The sequence below is a fragment of the Triturus cristatus genome, chromosome 9 (assembly GCF_964204655.1).
Source record: "Triturus cristatus chromosome 9, aTriCri1.1, whole genome shotgun sequence".
Taxonomy (NCBI): Eukaryota; Metazoa; Chordata; class Amphibia; order Caudata; family Salamandridae; genus Triturus; species Triturus cristatus.
Genome location: NC_140592.1, coordinates 768129885 through 768154858, shown reverse-complemented (window position 1 = coordinate 768154858; position 24974 = coordinate 768129885). Strand labels below are relative to the sequence as shown.

Genomic DNA, 24974 nt, shown 5'->3' with positions numbered 1-24974 from the left:
GGAGTTGCGCTAAAAACTCAAAGTGAAAGCAACTAAGTTTTCATTTTTTTTTTTCCTTTATCGAGCCATCAGTTCACTGTTCTTCACTGTGATATGGTGCAAAAAGGTTTCTATAGTATTCAAATGGAGACACTGTTCCTAGAGAGGTAAAGGGAGATATGAAGCGAAAAAAGTCTAGGCTAATATTAGGCCCAACTACCTAAGGATAGGGGAGGGCATTCCTTAGTTTCTCATGTTGCCCTCACACACCCCGAAGGATGTCATGCTTCATCATTGGGCGTTTGCTCCTCGTCGGGCCGGCGCTGCAATGCCCTACGGGTCCCCCGAAGGGTCACTTTAGCGGAGATCTTTTTGAGAAAACGCCGTTTGGTGCATGCGGGTGTGTGGTATGGGTCCTAATAATAAAAGAGCTGTGTGGTGGTGGAGTGTGTTAGTGAAGTGGTATCCTAAAAATGTCTAAGGGTTACTAGAATAAAGTTTAATGTGAATAGCACCCTTGACATAATAAAAGACCCGTAGGTCGGGTGTTACCTAATTGAAATTAATGTATCAATGGGTAACTTGTGTGTGGTCAAGCGGTCGACATGTTTCGCGCCCCAATGGTCCAAGAAAAGGATCCCTGGCGCTTCTTCAGGACCAAAAACGAAAAAGTGAAGGTGAATGTGCCCTAAGGGATACTACCCTCAGTATTACTATCCGGGCGAGCACTCCGAAGTAGCACTGCTCTCTGTATGAGAGTCAGGTCGCACCAGGATAGATAGCCTAGGAGAAAGTGGAGAAAAAGAGAGAGGAGAACATCCTACCTATTAAAGATTGTTCACCTTTTCGAGATATTCAAAAACGAGTGCATCATCAAAGTATATACAAATTATATACAATAGGGATATCACCTCCACCCACGGGTGGTGGCGTAATGGGGTCTCGACGGTAAGCTAACAGGTGCCTATGCCAGGAGAAAGACAGCCCGTCGCCGACCGGAGTCACCCATATATGCATGCACTAACCGTGGTAGAGGTTGAACCACATGTCCACAGACTGAAGTGGCATATACTCTGTGGGTCTTGCATTACGATTCCTACTTTGATATGTTCCAAACACTCACCTAAAGGCACGGAGAATAATGCTCCATAGGTTAGGGGACGAGCGTACACACCTTCTAGTGCTGTGAACAAAGGAATAAATGACAAGCAACTGCTGGTCAATCCAACTTCTAAAGATCCCAGACTGGTCTGAGCTGTCTCGTACTCTGTATTATAATGAATAGCCAGTTTCCTAAATACACATAAGAGCGATGTTACTCACAGTTTTGCTCCGGCGTGGCCTCTGTACCACCTACCCCAGTCGTCCTCCTACCTGGAATGGAGACGAAGACTGTTCCGCGTTTCTTAAGTACTGCCCGTGTTAACTTAATTAGGGCGGGCTCTGTGTCCGGTCTTCGAAACGAGGGGCAGCTGTGTTCTCGCTGGTGTCTGTTAGCTGCGCATGCGCAGAGGGTAGACGGCTGAGCTAGGCGCATGCGTGTATCTAGAGGACGTGGTGCAGGCTCACGTCTTGTTGTTGCCATGGTTATGTGTCTGTGAAGCAATGAATGTTATGTATAATTAGCTCAATAGTGCTCGTAAACTGTCAAAAACACGCTTCGAAAAGACCCATCAGGTGTGATAAACGAGCGGTCATAGTGTGAGTGACTCTTATAATTGTAAGCGCCTCAAGGTGCCCTCGACATGCAGTCAATGGTGAGCTCGAGAGAGAGGCATGATTGATTACGTGAGTCTGGGGGGGGGGGGTGGGGGTGGCGGGCGGGGGGGGGGGAAAAGGAGGGGAATGGGAGGAAAGACGGGGGTCAGAGGGGGGTTTTCATTATGTGGCAAGTGGCCCCGGGAAGCCTACTCATAACCCTCTAATCTCATAAGATGCTTCAAGAGGAGAGGTCTCGCGAGGATAGGGGGACCATGGACATGGATGTTGTGCCGTGGAACCTCGTAGTCAGGTAGTCATGAGTGTATACTACTGATTTCGCTGCCAAACCCTTATGTTAGTTTATAGTTCAGTCCATGGTATATCGTCGTTCAGGCCCACCTCATTGGTCAGGAGGCGATGTACCCAGCGTTGTTCTCTACGTAAAAGGGTGTTATTGTTCCAATGTTGGTTGTTTTCCAATATTGTCCACTTCATATCGTCACATGTATGTCCCTTTTCCAAGTAGTGATTCGTAAGTCTGGTTGCTGTTCTCCCCCGTCGGATCGTGCTTCTATGTTCGCTTATCCTTAGTTTCACCTGTCTCGTTGTCATCCCCACGTAGCGCAGTGTACAGGGGCAGGTGATGAGGTACACACAATTTTTTGTGTTACAATTCGTGTGGCTCCGTTGGTCCCACCTGATTTTGTCCAGCTCCAAGTGTGTAGTATGTTTGGTGAAGGGGCATGCACTACAATTGCCGCATGGGTAGTGGCCTCTAACAGCAGGGAGGGACCATAGGGTGGATTCCTGCCGTATGGTCTTCACTCGTGGTCTCGTGTTGATCAGTTGGTCCCGTAGGTTGGTGGTCCTCTTGAACGCAAATCTGGGGCGCTCCAGCATGAGATTACCTGTATTCAGAATTCTCCAGTTATGGTTCACGATGTTCTTAATTTGGTTTGATAGAGGCGTGAAGGTTGTGACACAGGTGATGATATTGTCGGCTTCCTTGGTCTTACCTTCTAGGAGTGCCTGGCGGTTGTTGTTCCTGGCTCGTTTGTATGCACGTTGTATGACCCTGTTAGGGTAGTGTCTCTCTTTCAGATTAGATGTGAGGGAGTTCGCTTGAATGTCGTATTCCTGGGTGTCGCTGCAATTCCTGCGGATCCGCAGGAACTGTCCAAAGGGCAGATTTTCCCTGAGTGCTTTGGGGTGATGACTGTGAAAATCCAGAAGGCTGTTGCAATCAGTCATTTTTTTGTAGATGGTAGTGTTGAGTTTACCCCTCTCAAGGGTGATTAGAAGATCCAGGAAAGGGATCTCCTTTATACTCTCCGTTTTGGTGAAACGTAGGTGAGGGTTTAAGTTGTTAATCCATGTGTAGAATTCTTGGCAGGTCTCCGTACCCCCCTTCCATAGGATGAGCACGTCATCGATGTATCGTTTCCACGTGATCATGTTCTCTCTGTAGGGGTTATTCTCAGTGAAGATGTTGATAGCCTCAAAATGCGCCATGTACAGCCCTGCTAAGCTCGGCGCGAATGTGCTCCCCATGCTGGTCCCTTGTATCTGATGGTAAATGGTGGTCTTATACATAAAGAAGTTGTTCTTCAGGGCCAGCATGATCAGTTCCGTGATGAAGCTCGCAGGGGTGTTGGTAGGTAAGTCTGTTTCGTGTAAGAGTTGTTCCACTACTTCAATTGTTGCATCTTGTGGGATGTTTGTGTATAATGCCTCTACGTCTAGAGTTAAGAGGAGGTCAATGGGCTCGGTATTGTTCTCGTTGATCTCTTGGATCAGGTTCAAGACGTCCCTGGTGTCTTTTAGGTATGCCGGAGTTGCTTGTACCATAGGTCGGAGGAAAAAATCACTGAATTTGCTCAGTGGTTCCAACAGCGAGCCTATCCCAGAGACGGGAGATCCGAATACTACAAGAAGTTGGAGACTGATCCCATCGAGAGACTTCTATCACGGATACGCATCCTGATTAACGAAGCTACAAATGAGGGATGGATCACTGCCCACGAGGCGGCATTCCTCATTAACGAGAACCCCAGGATGCCGTACTTTTACCTACTACCCAAAATACACAAGGGTATTATTCCACCACCAGGACGACCAATCGTCTCTGGGATAGGCTCGCTGTTGGAACCACTGAGCAAATTCAGTGATTTTTTCCTCCGACCTATGGTACAAGCAACTCCGGCATACCTAAAAGACACCAGGGACGTCTTGAACCTGATCCAAGAGATCAACGAGAACAATACCGAGCCCATTGACCTCCTCTTAACTCTAGACGTAGAGGCATTATACACAAACATCCCACAAGATGCAACAATTGAAGTAGTGGAACAACTCTTACACGAAACAGACTTACCTACCAACACCCCTGCGAGCTTCATCACGGAACTGATCATGCTGGCCCTGAAGAACAACTTCTTTATGTATAAGACCACCATTTACCATCAGATACAAGGGACCAGCATGGGGAGCACATTCGCGCCGAGCTTAGCAGGGCTGTACATGGCGCATTTTGAGGCTATCAACATCTTCACTGAGAATAACCCCTACAGAGAGAACATGATCACGTGGAAACGATACATCGATGACGTGCTCATCCTATGGAAGGGGGGTACGGAGACCTGCCAAGAATTCTACACATGGATTAACAACTTGAACCCTCACCTACGTTTCACCAAAACGGAGAGTATAAAGGAGATCCCTTTCCTGGATCTTCTAATCACCCTTGAGAGGGGTAAACTCAACACTACCATCTACAAAAAAATGACTGATTGCAACAGCCTTCTGGATTTTCACAGTCATCACCCCAAAGCACTCAGGGAAAATCTGCCCTTTGGACAGTTCCTGCGGATCCGCAGGAATTGCAGCGACACCCAGGAATACGACATTCAAGCGAACTCCCTCACATCTAATCTGAAAGAGAGACACTACCCTAACAGGGTCATACAACGTGCATACAAACGAGCCAGGAACAACAACCGCCAGGCACTCCTAGAAGGTAAGACCAAGGAAGCCGACAATATCATCACCTGTGTCACAACCTTCACGCCTCTATCAAACCAAATTAAGAACATCGTGAACCATAACTGGAGAATTCTGAATACAGGTAATCTCATGCTGGAGCGCCCCAGATTTGCGTTCAAGAGGACCACCAACCTACGGGACCAACTGATCAACACGAGACCACGAGTGAAGACCATACGGCAGGAATCCACCCTATGGTCCCTCCCTGCTGTTAGAGGCCACTACCCATGCGGCAATTGTAGTGCATGCCCCTTCACCAAACATACTACACACTTGGAGCTGGACAAAATCAGGTGGGACCAACGGAGCCACACGAATTGTAACACAAAAAATTGTGTGTACCTCATCACCTGCCCCTGTACACTGCGCTACGTGGGGATGACAACGAGACAGGTGAAACTAAGGATAAGCGAACATAGAAGCACGATCCGACGGGGGAGAACAGCAACCAGACTTACGAATCACTACTTGGAAAAGGGACATACATGTGACGATATGAAGTGGACAATATTGGAAAACAACCAACATTGGAACAATAACACCCTTTTACGTAGAGAACAACGCTGGGTACATCGCCTCCGGACCAATGAGGTGGGCCTGAACGACGATATACCATGGACTGAACTATAAACTAACATAAGGGTTTGGCAGCGAAATCAGTAGTATACACTCATGACTACCTGACTACGAGGTTCCACGGCACAACATCCATGTCCATGGTCCCCCTATCCTCGCGAGACCTCTCCTCTTGAAGCATCTTATGAGATTAGAGGGTTATGAGTAGGCTTCCCGGGGCCACTTGCCACATAATGAAAACCCCCCTCTGACCCCCGTCTTTCCTCCCATTCCCCTCCTTTCCCCCCCCCCCGCCCGCCACCCCCCCCCCCCCCCCCCCCCCCCCAGACTCACGTAATCAATCATGCCTCTCTCTCGAGCTCACCATTGACTGCATGTCGAGGGCACCTTGAGGCGCTTACAATTATAAGAGTCACTCACACTATGACCGCTCGTTTATCACACCTGATGGGTCTTTTCGAAGCGTGTTTTTGACAGTTTACGAGCACTATTGAGCTAATTATACATAACATTCATTGCTTCACAGACACATAACCATGGCAACAACAAGACTTGAGCCTGCACCACGTCCTCTAGATACACGCATGCGCCTAGCTCAGCCGTCTACCCTCTGCGCATGCGCAGCTAACAGACACCAGCGAGAACACAGCTGCCCCTCGTTTCGAAGACCGGACACAGAGCCCGCCCTAATTAAGTTAACACGGGCAGTACTTAAGAAACGCGGAACAGTCTTCGTCTCCATTCCAGGTAGGAGGACGACTGGGGTAGGTGGTACAGAGGCCACGCCGGAGCAAAACTGTGAGTAACATCGCTCTTATGTGTATTTAGGAAACTGGCTATTCATTATAATACAGAGTACGAGACAGCTCAGACCAGTCTGGGATCTTTAGAAGTTGGATTGACCAGCAGTTGCTTGTCATTTATTCCTTTGTTCACAGCACTAGAAGGTGTGTACGCTCGTCCCCTAACCTATGGAGCATTATTCTCCGTGCCTTTAGGTGAGTGTTTGGAACATATCAAAGTAGGAATCGTAATGCAAGACCCACAGAGTATATGCCACTTCAGTCTGTGGACATGTGGTTCAACCTCTACCACGGTTAGTGCATGCATATATGGGTGACTCCGGTCGGCGACGGGCTGTCTTTCTCCTGGCATAGGCACCTGTTAGCTTACCGTCGAGACCCCATTACGCCACCACCCGTGGGTGGAGGTGATATCCCTATTGTATATAATTTGTATATACTTTGATGATGCACTCGTTTTTGAATATCTCGAAAAGGTGAACAATCTTTAATAGGTAGGATGTTCTCCTCTCTCTTTTTCTCCACTTTCTCCTAGGCTATCTATCCTGGTGCGACCTGACTCTCATACAGAGAGCAGTGCTACTTCGGAGTGCTCGCCCGGATAGTAATACTGAGGGTAGTATCCCTTAGGGCACATTCACCTTCACTTTTTCGTTTTTGGTCCTGAAGAAGCGCCAGGGATCCTTTTCTTGGACCATTGGGGCGCGAAACATGTCGACCGCTTGACCACACACAAGTTACCCATTGATACATTAATTTCAATTAGGTAACACCCGACCTACGGGTCTTTTATTATGTCAAGGGTGCTATTCACATTAAACTTTATTCTAGTAACCCTTAGACATTTTTAGGATACCACTTCACTAACACACTCCACCACCACACAGCTCTTTTATTATTAGGACCCATACCACACACCCGCATGCACCAAACGGCGTTTTCTCAAAAAGATCTCCGCTAAAGTGACCCTTCGGGGGACCCGTAGGGCATTGCAGCGCCGGCCCGACGAGGAGCAAACGCCCAATGATGAAGCATGACATCCTTCGGGGTGTGTGAGGGCAACATGAGAAACTAAGGAATGCCCTCCCCTATCCTTAGGTAGTTGGGCCTAATATTAGCCTAGACTTTTTTCGCTTCATATCTCCCTTTACCTCTCTAGGAACAGTGTCTCCATTTGAATACTATAGATATAACTCGGAGCACAGACACTGGACCATAACTAGCTCCCGGTCCCCCTCTCCCTCCTTCTTTTTGTACAGGCAAAAAGGTTTCTGCCGCCTCCACATGTCTGAATGTATGCATTTTGTTTTTAAACATCACTTTTAGTGTGGCTGGAAATTTGAGTTGAGCCGTTGCGCCTGACTGTCTAAATGGTTCTAGTAGCTTTCCTAGCTCCCACTGTTTGGATGCGGTTATGGAGGAGACATCAGTCCGGATTTGAAAAGTAAACCCTTCTGCACTTAGTGTATTTAATTTAAAAGCTTTGTTTAATATTTCATCTTTTAGACTGTATTTCAAAAAGTGAATGAACATTTTTCTGGGTCTAGTCTTATTCCAACTCAATCTGAAAGGATCTCTATGCACCCTTTGGACATCGGCAAGAAGAACTTGTTCTGAACATTCAATATTCGTTGTTTGCTTGATCAGCTGTACTACAAATTATTTTATATTATCACCTTCGACTCCCTCAGGCACCTTAAGTAAGCGAAGATTGTTCCTTCGTTGGGCATTCTCGTTAGATTCCAGCTTGTCCTGGAGGCTGGCTTCTTGTTCTTTTATTTTGTTGAGATCTTTTACATTTTCATCCACTTTTGCTGTTAACTCGGCCACCGTCGTCTCGAATGCTGCGGCTCTGACTGTTAGCGAATCCAGCTTATCTTCCATTTTTCCGCAGAAAAGCTTAATTTCAGCTTGATTTTTTTCTGAGACCTGGAATCTATTCCTCATCTCATCCGTTAGAGCCTGTAGGAGATCTAAGGTTGACCGCTGAGTGTTTGAGCTCCCCGCCTTTTCACTTGATGTTTCATGTTGGTTTTTCTCCTTTCCCCCTTCTTGGGAATTGATTAAAGAGGTCTCGTCTTTTTCCAGACTTGACGTATTATTAGCTGTATCTTGCATCCCGGACCCCCCTACTCCCTTTTCTGCTGAGAGGTCTGCTAATAGCTGAAACTTATTAGGGGTTAATATACCATCAGAATATTTGAATACGCTCAGTAGAATCGCCCAAATTACTACCAATGCTTTCTTTAGACACGCTGTCTACCGGTTTAAGTATCAGTGTACTTGGCACTGACTTGAAATAATTTCTTAATGAGGGTGCAGGGTTTATTGTTTTTTTCCTCTGATCCTGGGTTAATAACTTATTTTTTGCCTTAGGTGTGGGATTTAATTTTGCTGAATTTGTCTGGGTCTTTCGGTTGGGGAAGAGAGTCGCAAGGGGAGCTTTGCGGGCTAAAGCACTAAAATTGCCTGCTTCTGAGTCCTCTGGTGACCCAGGGAATAGGTCCTGTCCTAAGCTCCTTAGAATGTATCGCGGTGGTGGTTTACCAATTAACTCCCTCTTTTTCCCTAATGGCCCTCTCTTAGACCGACCTCCCCAGCCCTGTTCGACAGATGCAACACTTACTTTTTGTTGCAAATGTGTGTCAGTATCGGCGTTCTCCAAAGAGATCACTTGTGCTCCGCTTCTCCTTGTGAGTTGGTTGTTTTTAAAATTACCAAGTTTCTCGCATGTTCCTCCTCTCCCCCCTACCGCCATGAACAGAAAGCCTTGCTGCCGCCCTCCGTCCTCGATACAATTCCAGGGCCGCCCGAGACCAGAGAGCAACCTGCTCTTCTCGAGGCTCTCCCACTCGCTCATCCAACGAAGATGCCACGTCCGGGGTGGCTACAACAAGCCCCGTCACCTCTGCCTCGCTCTTGGGGGAATACACTGCAGAGAAAATGCCGAAGAGCACACAGCTCTCCTCCATTCCTTCGATAGCAAGACCCGGACGAGACCCAAGTGGAGACCCGCCCACGGCTTGCCGGTGAGGTGCCTTGCGAAATTTCTCGGTTTCCTTCCTCAAAATAGTTATATTACATCCCAGATTGTATATGCAGCTTCAAAATAAGTTTCCACATGAATTACAGCTATTGTGCTCCACTGCGCGATGTAAAATCCGCCCCGACCTCAGGAGCCTCTGCGACCCGCTAACCGCCGGCCGCCATGTTCGTCAAACGTGTACGGTGATGCGAAGAGCTAGACATCTACCTGGAATTTCAGCTTGCATCTGGACCACCCTGCTGGGGAAGTGTGAAGCCAGTAAAGTCACCACCCCTGCTCTCTTCCCTGTGCCGGGTGAAAAGTACAGGCGGTCAAACCAGCGGGACTGCAAGCATCTCCAATTTGCTCCAACAAGGTGGGTCTCTAGAATCCAACATATGCCACATTTGGATTCCCTTAACGTAGACAAGAGTGCTAAGTGCTTCTCTGGCGCATTGAGGCCCCTAACATTATAATTAATTATTCTGACCATCCTTCGTATTTGGGCAGGGGGCATGTGCATTGGGAGCCCATGTGAAGTGCATCTGCCAGAACTCAAAGTGCTCGGTGTAAAGGTGTGGCGGTGCCTCTGTGTGCACAGCGATGTACAGGTAAAAGAAAGAGAAGAAAGGAAAGGAATAGCATGAAAAACAATAGTGAACAATAGAACTACAGCGGTCCCTTCTGTGGTGCACATTGAGTAGTAGAAATGGAGTCCATGCCACGGCTGCCTGGTTTGGTCGCACTTCAGGGACCAGTACAACCCAGTGTATGTGAGCGGGTCCCGAAAAAATCGCACAGTGCAACAGGAGAGCGCCCGGACTTTTATGTGCTGTGGAGAGAGAATGCGACAGCTGACTTGCAAGGGTCACATCCCTCAATCATTTTCGGACTTTTAAGCAGTCTCCTGCGCTGAAATTGGTGGAGGAATGCTGGTCACTCCTTGCGGCTCTCTACCGCTGTAGGTTTGGCAGATCTTTTCTGCTTTGGTCGCTTAGAGTGTCTCGAACCTGTTGAAGAGTGAGAGGGACTCTGCTGGGGGGGACAGAGAACTTCAGCATCTTCTTGCTCGTCAATGTCCTGTGTTTTTTTTTATTTTCTTCTAAGGTGCGCACACTCCGTGTCTCATTATTCCAAACAAATGTGAGGGGAAATGGTTGTCCCCATCGACAGCGAATCCCCTCTCCTGCAGAAATTCTGTGATAGGTCTCAGCAGACGACAAAGCTGCAAGGTGATGGGAGAGAGCTCTTGGTAGAGACAGACTTTGTTGCCCTCAAAGTCAATGGCGTTGCGATCTCGTACAGCCACCATGATTGCCTCTTTCTGTTTGTAGTAGTGCAGGCAGGTCAGGATGTCTTGGGGCATGCCAGAAGATTTAGCGGGTTGGTCCTCCCTGTGCATGTGGTCCAATATAATGTCTTGTGGCGCGAGATCTGGCGGCACATGGTGAAAAAGTCTGCGCACAAAGTCTTCCAAATTCCCTGCTGCAGCTTGGCGAGGAAATCCTTTAATTCTAATATTGGCTCATCGGGATCTATTTTCATGGTCCTCCAACTGGCAGCGCGGTTCAGCGTTTCTCTCCAGCAACTCCAGCAGTTCACGGCAATGGGTGCCAAGTTCTCCTTCACGTGAGTCACCATTTTGTTCAAATGTGTTGACCCTGTGGACTAGCTCACCCATCTCTCTCTTGGGGCCCTTGATGTCCATCGCCATCTCCTGCTCAAGGGCTGCAATATCTGCTCGTATGGTGCCAAAAAGAGTTTCCAAGAAGGCCCGGGAAACTGGTGCATCTTCACCCATATGATCAGGGTTGCTGCCACCTGCCAGGGACCATGCCGATGGAGACGCCTCTTTGTGATGCTCTGACTTTTTGCCCATGGGTTTAGTGAGTAGGTCCTTGATGGAGTTGTCCTTTTTGATAGTATATGGGGCAGCCATGATTGCTCCAACGAGCTGTGAAAGGGCCAAACGAAGAACACCGAGTTGAAGCCCAGATCACTGGGGTGCAGGAGAAGTGTCAATGAAAGCCAGAGTGGTCACCACGGTCCCACACAGCAACACCCCCTTGAGATCCACCACGAACCAAGGGGTGATCTAGCAGACTAGATAAGGAGGGAGGGAGCTAAGGGTCAGGTAGCCTAGGCTCCAGGCGACATAAGAGGGGGCGGTTCTCTGTTAGTTCTGAGTAAGTCAAACGATCCAATCTGTTGAGGTTACTCCCCTAAAGCGGTTGGGCCTGTATTCTTCCAGCGACGGTGGGCGCCACAGTCAGCAAGGGTTCTGCACCACAGATGCTCAAAGAAGCTAGGCTGTGGGCGGCAAGTGTTGCCATAGATTATATCAATGGAGCAGTAAGTAAGGCATGAGCGATAGGTGGATGGGGGAGCAGAGTTACCAGCCCAAGAAAAGAGTCCTGGCAGTTTATTATAGTGTCTCCGAGGGGGGGGGGGGGTGAATTAAAGAGACTCCCAGCTTACCTGCAGTCTTTTGCCTGTGTGTTACAGCGCGGTCCTACTGGGCCCTAGCCTCCACAAACTGCATCGGGCCAGGCAAGTGTCCAGGCCCACATGCGTGAATCAGCTCAAGACCCTGCGCCGCTCCAAGGCTCCACAAAGTATAGGGCACATAGGCGCAGTGAGGCCAAACACTCTCAGTCGGCCTACTCCCTCCATATTGCCTGTATCAGGCACTAGTCTCCATTCAGTGGTGAGATTCTGAACGATTCTGTTCAGCAGGACGTGTTCACTGGTACCACTGGAGGCTGCACCCCCGCACCACTGCATTGACCACCCTGACCGCTCACTGTGAGCCCGCAACAAGACTTGTGGCGAGTCTGGCTGGGTCCTCTCAGCAGTCTCGCTCTGATTGCTATATTGGGCACAGTGGGTAAGTGTTGTGAGTCAGGATCACGTTGCCCCTCTGATTGCACCTCCCGCCTGGTACGGGCGAGCAGTAGCTTACGCCCAGATGATCGCCATCGTGGAGGCCTGCAGATCGGGTCCCAGGGTGTCCATATGTCTGAAAATGCAGAGGAGTCGGTGCCGGCTTGTCCGCAAATCATCAAGCCCCACTTTCCTGAAGGTCCCCTGAGAGCTTGTGGAGGCCAAAGGAAGCACGGGGCACCCTGCTTCTGCCATTAGAAACAAGATAGGCGGCAGAGGTCACTGATCTTGCTACCACCCGGGAGCTATCTTTAGAAGCTTTTCAATATCAAGACCTGTGGTAAAGTCTTCTTTTCCTTCTTGGGATCTTCCAGTGGTTCTCAGATCACTTCAAGCTCCTCCTTGTGAACCTTTAGAGGATGTAGATTTGAAGTTTCTTTTATATAATGTTTTTTTCTGGTTGGCACCACTTCTGCACATAGGATTAGTGAGCTGACGGTCTTACACTGTCGAACACCTTTCCTAAGGTTTTTTGATGATGGGGTGAGTTTGAGACCAGACCCTTCTTTCTTACCTAAAGTTAAAAAAAAATTCCACAAGTCACAGGAGGTGATCCATCCTTCCTTTTTTAGGTCGAGCCTAGCGCAGCGCAGCGCGCCTGCGCTACTCTAGAAGAGGGCCTCTTGGAATCACTCGACTTCCCAGAGACTTCTCCGTGTGGGTCGGACTCCTCCCACACATTCCATTGGCCTTTGCGTGTGGCTTTCAATAATGAAAGCACGCAAATGGCCAAAGACGGGTGCATGTCCCGCCTTTCCTCTAAACGTTCACTCCCATGGCCTTTGGGTCTAGGGAGCGAGCAGCGGCACGCAGGCTGGCAGCTGGTTGTGGATCAGGTTACTAATTTATAGCGCAGTCGCTTTAACTTTCGCGATTGCGCTTGTTTTGTGCTTGTTAAAGGAAGCGAACGACAATCTACATCAAGCAGCCTTCATTTTACACAAAGACAGCCGGCACCTCGATGCCTTCGGTGTCAAAATACAGGCTCGGCTTGGAGCATGGGGAGGGGAGTTGGTGACGGTGGACGGGCTCACTGCAGTGCACTGGGTGCAGGCTCACTTCGAGCATGTGCAATGCGCAACAGAAACTGTCAATTTAATGTCTATCTATTTACGGTTATCCCACAGCATTTATTGTGATATTTTGCTACCAAAACACACAAATGACATACCACGGGAGCCGCTCGTAGGCTGGCCATCAACATTATTCTTCCTGGGCTCTGTTGCGGATTGCTAGGACATCACGGACATTGTGGACGCTGTGGGGAGTGTTTTTAACCTTCGAACTTTACAGTCCGGGACTGCGAGGACCAGGCTGCTCGGCGGCCTCATCAGCTGTCTCCTCTTCCCGGCCCCTCCCCCCCGCAGGTACATAACGCCTCGCGGCCCCCGCTTCGCGGGAGCCGCTCGTAGGCTGGCCATCAACATTATTCTTCCTGGGCTTTGTTGCAGATTGCTAGGACATCACGGACATTGTGGACGCTGTGGGGAGTGTTTTTAACCTTCGAACTTTACAGTCCGGGACTGCGAGGACCAGGCTGCTCGGCGGCCTCATCAGCTGTCTCCTCTTCCCGGCCCCTCCCCCCCGCAGGTACATAACGCCTCGCGGCCCCCGCTTCGCGGGAGCCGCTCGTAGGCTGGCCATCAACATTATTCTTCCTGGGCTCTGTTGCGGATTGCTAGGACATCACGGACATTGTGGACGCTGTGGGGAGTGTTTTTAACCTTCGAACTTTACAGTCCGGGACTGCGAGGACCAGGCTGCTCGGCGGCCTCATCAGCTGTCTCCTCTTCCCGGCCCCTCCCCCCCGCAGGTACATAACGCCTCGCGGCCCCCGCTTCGCGGGTGCCGCTCGTAGGCTGGCCATCAACATTATTCTTCCTGGGCTCTGTTGCGGATTGCTAGGACATCACGGACATTGTGGACGCTGTGGGGAGTGTTTTTAACCTTTGAACTTTACAGTCCGGGACTGCGAGGACCAGGCTGCTCGGCGGCCTCATCAGCTGTCTCCTCTTCCCGGCCCCTCCCCCCCGCAGGTACATAACGCCTCGCAGCCCCCGGTTCGCGGGTGCCGCTCGTAGGCTGGCCATCAACATTATTCTTCCTGGGCTCTGTTGCGGATTGCTAGGACATCACGGACATTGTGGACGCTGTGGGGAGTGTTTTTAACCTTCAAACTTTACAGTCCGGGACTGCGAGGACCAGGCTGCTCGGCGGCCTCATCAGCTGTCTCCTCTTCCCGGCCCCTCCCCCCCGCAGGTACATAACGCCTCGCGGCCCCCGGTTCGCGGGTGCCGCTCGTAGGCTGGCCATCAACATTATTCTTCCTGGGCTCTGTTGCGGATTGCTAGGACATCACGGACATTGTGGACGCTGTGGGGAGTGTTTTTAACCTTCGAACTTTACAGTCCGGGACTGCGAGGACCAGGCTGCTCGGCGGCCTCATCAGCTGTCTCCTCTTCCCGGCCCCTCCCCCTCAACATCCTCCGCCCATACAGCTGCAAATCCGTTCAACGCGCAAGCGGGACGCGCGCGGGACATAGCCCGGGGCTAAGCCTGGGCAAAGGGTGGGCCCTCTTAGGCCCTCAGAGGCCGAGTGAGGCCGGGCCGGGCTCGGTTATTGATCAGTAGGTTGTGGTAGCGCGTGTACTTGTGTGCGCTTAACGTGTAATAACTAAAATGGCTAATACCTCCATTAGTATTGAAGAGGAGAGGAAGAAAGTTATGTCAGCTGGCCCTTTGGACGCTTATTTTAAAAAGGCGCGAGGAGCGGATGAAATGGATAATAGCTTGGACAAAAGGAGATCAGAGCGTCGTCGCTCAATAGAAAGCTTGAAGCTCAGGTCTTCTGATAACTTGATTTCACAGGCTCCTCCCCGGTCAGTCGACAGTGGTGGCGCAGCATTTGACCCTCTTGCCCCACCGCGTGATCCCTGCTTGCAAAAGAAATCTGCTCTTATCTTAGCTTCATCACCCTCAGAGTTGCCCATCCAAGAGAAACTTGCTAGTGTTCATCCCGACCACCCTATAGTTACAAGTAGAAGTGTACAAGTACTTGGTAAACAGGTTAAGAAGGTCACTAAGCCATTTAAAGCGGCTAAGTCATTTGGGCCACCCCCCATTAAAAGAAGATGCAAGAAAGGGGGGGTTATAGCTAAACCTAAGTATAATTATTCTGAGTTTGGGAAGCACGTACTGAAAGGTCTAATCTTATCTAATGGGCCAGGAGTAGAACCAACAAACACTCCCAATTCTGCTCCTCCATTGTCACCTGTTGTTTTGGAACCTGATTTGCCTTCTATAACATCAGGCTTCACCCCTGTCGTCCCCTTGTCATCTCCCTCTCCTTCGGTTGTTTGCCAGGATGTCCTGGCCCAGGTGATTAAGTCTTTCATCTCGCCACTAATTGAAGGCTTATTAAGAGTGGAGAAAAAACTTGCGGACCTGGAAGCTATAATAAGCAAAAAAACCAATCCAACAACAGGGCAGGGGAAGGCGGGTGTTGATAGTGGTACTGACGTTACAGTGGTGGTGCCTAATTGCCACCCTCACCTCTCCACTCTACCCCAGGATACGGGAGTGCCGTCTAATTTGTTGTCGGTGTCTCAGTGTGTGCCTGTACCATCGTTAAGTGGGGGTCCTCTGAGTGTGCACATACGAAACGTTAAAGAGGGCGGGGAGATTAATCTTGCCCCAATTACCTTGTGGGAAAATAGGGACTGCCCTAGTAATGGTTTGTCTGCACCTAAGTACGTGCCACAAGTTGATTTGCCCCCCGAAGCTGTACCCCTGGTGGTTGTCTTAACGGGGGTTCCACCTTTACCAGCTGATAAAAGAGAAGGGTTTAGCGAGTTAAAAAACAAAACCATGTTTTGGCTCAATAGTTATAGACCTATCGAGGAGAAATTTAATGGTGAGATTTTACATGTGAGACGACTCCCTTGGTTGGGCGGTACGACGAAAAACATTGTGGGTGACATCGTGGTAGTAAATTTTAGAGATCCACGTGTAGTTAAGTATATTTTGGAGTGGCCTCTAGAAATAGGTAGTATTGGCATTATTCCCCGTGCACTAACCTATTTTTATCCTAGATCATCGGTGTTTTCCCTTTCCGTTCCATCTAAGCAACCCTCCCTATTGCCCATTCCACCCGGCACATATAGGCCGAACTACCTTTCGGGCCCCTCACACAGCCAACAAGTTATTGATCCCTTTAGGTGGCACTACATCCCTCCTAGTTTTAATAGGAATTCTAACAGAGGTGGTGTTAATGTGAAGCCTCTTAATCCTTTAGTGTTGACAAACAGGTTTGAAGCCCTCTCTAGCCTGGCTGATTGCGATTGAAGGTTAAAGCCACATCGGGGCTGCGGGGGTCCAATAGGTCTATCTTGCCTCAAGAACACCGCTTGTGAGAGGAGTATGGATGCCCATGGAGATGTTCCAGTCATCACAGGATTTACAACTATAAGTGGAACTGTTAGTGGCGGGAATGCATCCACCCCTCTCTCTACCCCTTTGGATAACAGTGCTGTAATTCCCTCGATAATAGACCACCTAGTCCAACCAGACCCTACAGGTATTCAACTCATGTTGGACTTGGACAGGCCTGCAGCTACCCAATCTGATTTGCAATTGAAAGATAATGAAGCTTTACACCTAGTTTCTTGGAATGTGGCGGGTCTGCAAAGAAAGTTGGTCTTGCCTGAATGGAATGTCTTCATCGATCAATTCGATGTATGTATATTCCAGGAAACATGGAGTGTTTCTCCATTATATAAATCGGGTTACACCACTTTTTTCATTCCAGCCCTGAGTAAGGGCAGGGGTAGACCAGCTGGGGGTCTGCATGTATGGATCAAGATCGCCCTGAACCTTAAAATAACTACTCACGATTCCGGATGTTGCGACATCCAACATATCTCCTTTGAGGGGGGAAATAGTAGGATTGACCTATTCAATGTCTATGCAAGAGGTTCCGCAGGGGAGATAAACTCAAGCACCATATCTATCTTAGACCAGGCATTGGTTACTTGCCCCCCCTCCTCTAAAATTATAGTGGGAGGGGATTTTAATTGTACCTTTGAGCCACTAGATGGTGACGATCCCTTGGGTATAGAGGAAGTGGACTCTAGATGGGGCATCCCGACTCTGTCTCTGCCCACAATTAAGAAATGGTCATCTAGGGTTATACAGATTAACTCCCTTACCGTAGAACATAATCTCAGGGCTCTCAATGGCAGGACTCCTTCTGACCCTGATGGGGCAATGACCTTTAATAGGTTAAGCAGCCCATCAAGAATTGATTACATCTTATTAGACGTGGAATTATGGTGTGATTTAGTAGATATGGTGGTGACTCCTTCACAGGATAGTGACCACAATCCCTTATGCATGTCGTTAAGATGGGGGAGGCGGAAAACCACAGAGAGGATATCGCACCCGAGGTCTACTAAGGAGGTGATACCCTTCCAGGGAAATCGAAGACTGAAGTGGGAGAAGGTTCAGTCGCAGGCCCACAATTTGATAAAAATCAGGACGTTTGTTGAAGACCTGAGTATAAAATTGGGGGTGTTTGATCCGGACCTAGCGCCTGCACAGGGCACGTTGTTTGTCCAGGCGTACAATAGCTTAACGGAGAAAGTTGGGGAATTTTTCTTCTTAAAAGGTAATAACAAGGTTAAGAATGGTGGCAGGGTTAACAACAAAGCTATATCGAATAGTCCCTGGTACACGGCGCATTGCAAAGCTACAAGAAATGAGATTAGAACTGCCCTGCGTCATAAGAACCAACTCCGGGTTAGCATAGCCAGGAAAGAATACGCTAGGGCCTTGGAGCAAGCAAAACGTGTATGGGAAGAACAACGCTGGCAAGACCTCAAGACAGCTTCTAAAGGAAAGAATTCCTCGCTGTTCTGGGATCTGATTAACAAAGCCAGGTTGAATAGCTCCCGCCCTTTAGATAGCCACATAACAGGTCAGCAATGGCTTTCCCATTTTTCTTCAATTTACGGTGGGCCAGAATCTACGCTTACCCCTACTGTTTATGCCCCCAGTGTCCACCCCATGCTCCCAGTTAGGGAACCCTTTTTGCCATCCGAGGTGCTGCTAGCTATTAGTCATCTTACCCCTAAGAAAGCAGCAGGCCCAGATGGGATACCCGGTGATCTCCTCATGGAGGCTCCAGAGTTATGGGCTAAACTCATTGCAAAAATAATGAACCTCATCTCCCATGGTTACCCTGTCCCAGTTTCGTGGAAGGGGGCGGAGGTAATCACTGTCTTTAAGAAGGGTGCCAGAGACGACCCTGCAAACTATAGACCAATCAGTTTGATTGATGTGCTACAGAAGGTGGTTGGCAGGGTAATTATATCTAGGGTCGGCACCTGGATGGATGAAATGCATGTGTTATCACACCTCCAAGCAGGGTTCAGGCAAAAGGTGGGCACGATGGACCAGGTCTTTCGCTTTTCCGCGATCTATTGGAAGTCGGTTACTATCAATAAAGGTAGTTTATACCTGGCTTTCATTGATCTTAGGATGGCCTTTGACCTGGTTCCACGTGAGAGGCTGTGGGAGGTTTTGAAGAATATGGGGTTTCCTGGTCCCCTCTTGAGTTTAATTATGCACCTCCACGAGGGGAATTATGCCAGGATCCGGTGGGGTACCCAAGGGGAATTAACTGAAAAGATCCCCGTGAAGAGGGGTGTACGCCAGGGATGTGTCATGGCTCCTACGCTGTTCTCTCTTTTTGTGAATGGAGTGGTGGATTATTTAAGAGAAGAACCGGCTGACGCTCCATCCCTGGCAGGTGTTAAAATCCCCACACTCCTCTTCGCCGACGACACTATTTTAATCTCTAAGTCGCCGTCTGGCTTACAAAGGCTTCTGAACCGATTTAGTGCATTTTGCTGTGATAGAGGTCTTACTATCAACACTCTAAAAACTAAGCTCATGGTCCTAGCACCTTCACCCAGATTTAGAAATAACCTTTTACTCAATGGAGAGCCCTTGGAGCAGGTAGACTCATATGACTATTTGGGCATCAGGGTTAATAGTCGCATGAGCTGGAAGGACCACTTGGCTAAAATGATGATAAATTATAAAAGAACATCAGGAGCGGTTATGAGTGAATATCGTAAATCTAAAAGTAAGCCCCTTTCACCGCTCCTAACCATTTACGAAGGCCAAGTTCTCCCGTCCGCTCTATATGGCTCAGAACTATGGGGGTTTGAAAACACTACAGAGCTGGTCAGAGCTGAAAACAAGTTTTTGAGAGATGCAGTAGCTCTCCCAGTCTCTACCCCCCTTTTTCCTTTAAGGGCTGACATGGGCAGGCGCCCCCTTAAGGATTTAGTGCGCTTACGCCCGTTACTTTTCTGGGTTCGTCTGCGTAGGACAAGGGAGCTCCAGGATTACGCTGCTGCCCTAGATGAATTAATCCTGCTAAACACCAATAATAGGATTAAGTGGCTGAGCAACTTGAAGCGGTTGGTGGTGCTCCTGGGTTTGAGCGACTCATGGACAAACCAATCACCTCCGCCCAAGATGGTGATTAAAAAACTCTACTGGAATCTAGTACAGCAGGAAACACTCTCTAGTACTTCTGTGGGCTCACTTACTGAGCGTTTCTTGTCCTTTAAGTGGTCAAGGTGCTTTGAACCCTTCTTGGATTATATTGAGCAGCCTTTAGATAGATCTCTTTACCTGAAGGTTAGGTTCGGGATTCTCCCAGTAAATGATCATACCTCGGGGTGGAAAAAGAATGTCGTCAAAACGAGCTCATGCCCAGGCTGTGCAGCCCCTACTGAGTCAGTGGCACATTTCTTTTTTGCTTGCCCAGCTTATAGGGTTGCTAGGAGGACCTGGCTAAAGCCACTATGTAAGAACATGGGGGTTAGATGCCATGTATCGGCTTTGCGGATACTTACCACCGATACCGCTTCGATTGCCATGGTCTGCGGAGTCGCAAAATTTCTGGGCAATGCTTGGCGATCCCGCATGAGGTGTTGTAAAACCCAGTTTGAACCACTTATTAGTTAAGAGTATTGTGCTAGGACACTCATCAAGTTGATTTGCGATTGTGCTTATCCTTAAGTGGTCTAATGTTAATTGTGTTTTATTAATTTTCTGTTTGGAAATTTTATACTGTATTGTGTTATTAATTGTTCTTTTATGATGAATTTCATCGAATAAAGATTATGAAACATACCATGGCACCCTATAAAAGTGACACTTTGTCTGGCCCTTCACTAGGCAACGGGGCAGTGCGCTACATGCCGAGGCACTACCCCTGCGATGGCGGCGCCTGTTACCCTAGACCGGCCATGCTTCTCACATCAACTGCGCTCTCACTACAGCCGCCAAAACCTCTCCCCAATGTTTACTGCTGCAGATAAAAGCAAAGGAGATAGATGTTTCACATCAGAACTGCGTTAGTGCCTTGTTGTCCAGCAAACGATTACCAACACGGGGCTAGAGTGCCACAGACATCAAAGAACACACAACAGCAGCTCAAAGAGAAGCCCAGACGGCTTTTAATATACAACAGTCTTTTAGCAAGACCGTGCCCATCAGGAGACAGGAAGACTGCCCGGTGGCCACAAGAAAAGTTGAGAGGTGCTTACTCAAATGTTCCCTTCTCAATAAGATAAAATACCTGCAATTATAGCCTGCATTTAACCATTTTAAATCCCAGGTTATTAAAACGGGATTCTTCCTCTACTGAGTTACGTATTTCCTGAATTCCAGAGTACATGAGTTTCAATGTGCCTGAACTCTGCTGTCATCCCTTCAGTGCTCTCCCAATGCACTCACTGGGCTACTGGCATTCATGAAAGTGTGACCTGTTTCTACCACCCACCACATGATGAGACAGAACTCTTCCATAAACCCAGGATAATATCAACAGTGTTTCACACATCTACCCCTTTTTCTCACCTACCCTTCTCTATTCCAACAGTATCACCATCAATAAACTTCTGAACTGTCACCCTCTTAGTCACTCGAATGTTCCCAGCCCCTAGTGACCTGATTGCATGTGAAACTGATATTCAGACTTTTCTCTGGTTCAGTTAGCATGCTAATCTAGTACGCATTCTGAGGCCTAGGCCTATTTGTACACGCCACATAATTACATTCTACTCAATGCAACATAAATACACGCCACATAATACCATTTAGTGCCACATAATTATATGCTACATAGTTACACTGTACTCAATGCAACTTACACTCCAAATAATACCACTCAGTGCCACATAATTACACACCACATAAGTACACTCTACTGAATGCAACATACACTCCACATAATACCACTCAGTGCCACGTAATAACATGCCACATAATTACACTCTACTCAATGCAATATAAATACAATCCACATAATACCACTCAGTACCACATAATTACACACCACGTAATTACACTCTACTCAATGCAACATAGATACACTTCACATAATACCACTCAGTACCACATAATCACACGTCACAATTACACTCTATACAATCCAACATAAATACAATCCACATAATACCATTCAGTACCACATAATTACACACCACGTAATTACACTCTACTCAATGCAACATAAATACACTCCACATAATACCACTCAGTACCACATAATCACACGTCACAATTACACTCTATTCAATCCAACATAAATACAATCCACATAATACCATTCAGTACCACATAATTACACACCACGTAATAACACTCTACTCAATGCAACATAAATGCACTCCACATAATACCACTCACTACCACATAATTACACGTCACATAATTACACTCTATTCAATGCAACATAGATACACTTCACATAATAACACTGTACCACATAATTACACACCACATAATTACACTCTACTCAATGCAACATAAATACACTCCACATATTACCCCTTGGTGTGACTTAGTTACACGCCACATAATTACACTTGACTCAATGCAACATAAATACACCCCACATGCCACTCAGTACCACATAATTACAAGCCACATAATTACACTCTACTCAACATAAATACACTCCACATAATGCCACTCAGTGACACATAATTACATGCCACATAATTACACTCTACTCAATGCAACATAAATACACTCCATATAATACCACTCAGTGCCACATAATTACACACCACATATTTACACTCTACTCAATGCAACATAAATACACTCAACAGAATACCACTCAGTACCACATAATTACATGTCACATAATTGCACTCTATTCAATGCAACATAAATACACTACACATAATACCACAGTGCCACATAAATACAAGCCACATAATTGCACTCTACTCAATGCAACATAAATACACTCCCAAAAATACCACTCAGTGTGACATAGTTACACGCCACATAATTACACTCTACTCAATGCAACATAAATACACTCCACATAATACCACTCAGTGCCACATAATTACACGCCACATAATTGCACTCTACTCAATGCAACATGAATACACGCCACATAAATGCACTCTATGCCACATACCACCAATCAACATAAATGCGCTCCACACCATGACACAATTTCACTAAGCATAATTTCACTCAACACCACAGTTCCAGGCCACACAATTCAACTCCACACATTTCTAATACACACCACATAATTACACACCAAACAACATATTTCAACTCCACAATCCACAACGTACCATCAATCCACACCATATAGTGGCACCACCTGAGCACCAAACATCACTCACCACCACCATTTTGCATCAGCGCACCACCTAAGCATCACCTAAACATGACATCAGTCTGCCCTCAGAATCTGGCATCTGTTGATTCTCCCCTAGTGTCCGTCTGCTGCTCGTGTTCTAATTAAATTACTGTTTTCCAACCTCCACTCCCCCGTTATTTATGTACAGCTCCCCCATAACAAAACAATATATAAGAAACAAGCATGAGAACAGGCAGGAAGAAGTTGCCAGCAGTGCAAGTACAAAAAAACTAGAAGACATTTTTTATGTTAAAATCTTTTTTTAATCAGGTTGTTCAGTTGTATATAATGTTGTCTTTGTTTGTATAAAGTTAACAAAAATGTTAACACTTTTTATTATAACTTTTCAACATGATCCACAGCAGCCACAATGCTCTACAACATAGCCAAAAGTTCTGGCTAAACACATAAGGTCCCAGAGGCGAGACCTATTGGCTATGCCAATGCTTGTTTCTACTCCTTTCTCTCAGAGAGACATTTCTCTACATTTGCTGGATGTTAAAAGGGCTCTTTTCATTCATCTTAACAGGTAACCGCCTTTCAAAAAGTCAGACCATCTATTTATAACTTTTGGACAAGCAGAAAGAGCAAGAAAAGCAACCAAGATGACTTTGAGTAGATGGTAGATGGCTACTGTTTTATAGGCTGGTCAAGGATTCTCTAAGGGTGGCACAGTTCTGGATAGATCTACCAGAGGCATGGCCACTTCTTGGGCTAAGCTCCAAGGGATCTCTATTTAGGAGATTTGTAGGGCTGCGACATGGGCCTTGGACACTCCTTTTGTTAGACATTATAGGCTGAATAATGTGGCTGACTATGCTGCAAATTTTGGTGTTGGGGTTTTGAAGTCTTTGTAGGAGAAATCCCAATATGGTTTGTTTTTCATGTTAGTATGCATTAAATTATCGGCTCCTCAAATTTTAATGATGGGGAGAAGGGCATGGGATGTAGAGGCAATGTCCCGATTACTTACCAGTACACTTCATTACTCTTAGTCCCATTTGTCTCCTCATCGTAGTCAGTGCAGGTCTCTCTCACCCTCCCTCCTTCCCTTTGATTGTGCCTAGAAATAAATGGAGGATTCTGGGTAAGCTACCCTTATATAACACCCAGAAGGGTGGGTAGGGCTTAGTTAAAATAATTTTGCATTTTTTTCTGTCTGGGAGGTGGAACCACCTCAAATTGTAATGGCTATGATGAGTAGGACTAAGAGTAATGAATATTACCTGTGAGTAATTGGGAAATCACATATGACAGCACCTTCAAATACTTGAGTTCAAGGTGCAGGCTGTACAAAACAAACTAGCTTAACTTTGATTTCATAATCAACACAATTGCGCCATCAATAATACGAATCTCGGCCACTAATACTATATACTTGACAAATGACTTGAATCTCAGGGAGAGGTTACTGCTAGAGCGGCCGACTTTGAGGTTGGGACACTCAACATCCTGTGATTCTGGACAAATCATTTAATCTCCGGTGTCTAACAAAAAATGAATGTATCTGTCTGGTGCTCGTGTAAAGCGCTCTGATACTTTCGGGTCAAGTTCACTCTACATAAATCTTCGGGTGGGGGGGGGGAGGGAGCATTATCAAGAGGGCGAGTGCAAGAATGTTTCTCAGTTCGTGTTTACAAATTCTCACTTTTAATAAATACTTTTCAAATAATCTGATGTACTATTGTAAAACGCCTGTGTGTTAAAGAAATGCACTTTCTTGAATTTTGAAGAGAATCAATCGCTAACGTGATGTTTGTTATATAAATTACATTCCAAAAAATGTTAGGGCTGGGCTCGTGCATGGGATCTTAGAGCTAGAGTCGACCCTTGACTCAGCTCTTCCTGTTAATTTCTTGACTCACTCATCTCTAACTGCTATAGCAATAAATGTGATATTTAATAAGAAACCTGATTTTTCTTGCTATTCCGTTGTGTAAATTTAAAAGGTTGAGAGGCATGCTGTATTGTTTTATTTTAGCGCCATCTACTGGTACTTTTGAAATCTTTCCAATCTTCCAATCTCCCAGAGCTTTGTATTCGTTATCAACTACTAGAGTAGTCCAGGAAGAGTCAAAAGAATAAGACTAGTCTTAAACCCAAAAAGATACCGAAAAGTATACCAAGGAAACTAGAGAATGAGATATGGCATGCA

General features: G+C 47.1%; 1 protein-coding gene across 1 annotated transcript in view; it reads left to right on the top strand.

The window, feature by feature from the left end:
• The first annotated feature begins 9163 nt into the window (after positions 1-9163).
• KIAA0586 (KIAA0586 ortholog) overlaps positions 9164-24974 on the top strand; it is a 622715-nt gene continuing 606904 nt past the window's right edge. Inside the window, exon 1 of the mRNA XM_085626123.1 lies at positions 9164-9502. The gene's annotated coding sequence lies outside the window, so the exon portion shown is untranslated. The remainder of the gene's footprint in view (positions 9503-24974) is intronic.